The sequence below is a fragment of the Triticum aestivum genome, unplaced genomic scaffold, assembly GCF_018294505.1.
Source record: "Triticum aestivum cultivar Chinese Spring unplaced genomic scaffold, IWGSC CS RefSeq v2.1 scaffold128918, whole genome shotgun sequence".
NCBI lineage: Eukaryota > Viridiplantae > Streptophyta > Magnoliopsida > Poales > Poaceae > Triticum > Triticum aestivum.
In genome coordinates, this window is record NW_025273124.1 from 1 (window position 1) to 1,349 (window position 1,349).

The 1,349-nt window shown below is 43.4% G+C and overlaps 1 non-coding gene across 1 annotated transcript; it reads right to left on the minus strand.

Annotated features, from left to right (window-relative positions):
- Positions 1–716: 716 nt before the first annotated feature.
- TRNAG-GCC (transfer RNA glycine (anticodon GCC)) lies at positions 717–787 on the minus strand. Its single transcript has one exon. It is a non-coding gene; the product is annotated as a tRNA-Gly (tRNA).
- Positions 788–1,349: the final 562 nt, after the last annotated feature.

Below are 1,349 nucleotides of genomic sequence, written 5' to 3' on the forward strand. Positions count from 1 at the left end.
GGGGCAGTTGATGTTCATATCCAGGAAGTTCAAGTTAATTAGTTGTGTTATAGTTTTTGAAGGGTACACATCAAATTTTGAAGCACATAATCTCATTTCAAAACATGTACTAGAGTAGTACACCCATCGGAACAACCCAAGAACCACCCCTGCCGCGAGCAAGGTCCCTGTCGCATCGTCGGCCACATGGCTTCGTCAGTGTCCTCCGATAGCGGCAAACAGAAACAATAGATTTGTGGTGGCGGCGGCTAGGATTCAGGCTGCCTCCCGAGTCGCCCACACGGGAGAGACGCGGGGGCAGTTGATGTTCATATCCAAGAAGTTCAAGTTAATTAATTGTGTTATAGTTTTTGAAGGGTATACATCGAATTTTGAAGCCCATAATCTTGGTAAATCTCCCCTTCCGCTCGGCCTTAGTCGCTATATGTGGTTTTCTCCCATTACCCTATTTCCCATTTGTATACCTGTAGACATTCCCTTTGATTAATAAAGTTTGGCATTCCCCTAAAAAAAGCTAGGTGTGAGTTGGGGAAGTTAAAAAGGGTGTTCTTTTTGTCGTTAATTCAACACTCCTTCAAACAGTTTCTTCGGTTTGCATACAAAATGCAGGAAACTTTAGGTATAAACTGTATGTAGTATATCAACAAAAGTGCCCAAAAAAAAGTGACAAGCCCCAAAATGGAAATGCAAAGAAAAAAAAGGAAAAAACAGAGAAATGCACCAGCCGGGAATCGAACCCGGGTCTATACCGTGGCAGGGTACTATTCTACCACTAGACCACTGGTGCTTTGATGAAATGTTCTTCGCATAGCCTGTCAATTTTGGTCGTAGCATTCCTTTCACTGAAAATTAGACAGTAATCGTCACTCCCTCTGTGGTAAAAAGTATGTGCTTCAAATAGATGTATCTAGCACCAAATTAATGCTAGATGTATCCATTTGAGGAACAAACTTTTCCAAACAAAAAGAATACGTATTTCAGTATTGACCAACTAGGCTTTCAGACGTAATGTTGGATCCACGTATACAACTTCTAGACGAAGGGAAGAAGCCAACGTGTCAGGAAGATAGAAAGTGGTAAACCAATCTGTTATGGGCAAACAGACCACAATACAGCCTTTTCTCATTTCTCTTTTATGGAAAAGGCTAAATCCCGACTTTATTAATAATGCAAAAACGGCAGCACAAAGGATCCGTTAGAGTATAAGGCACACAGCACATGGGTGCAACATCATGGCCCAGGAACTAAGAGCATCCCAGCCGTTGGCCCCCCAGGACGTATAAAAATCGCCCCCTGGGGTGAGCCGGCGATTGGTTCGGCGCTGAGGACGATTTTGCGCCTAGTCGTCG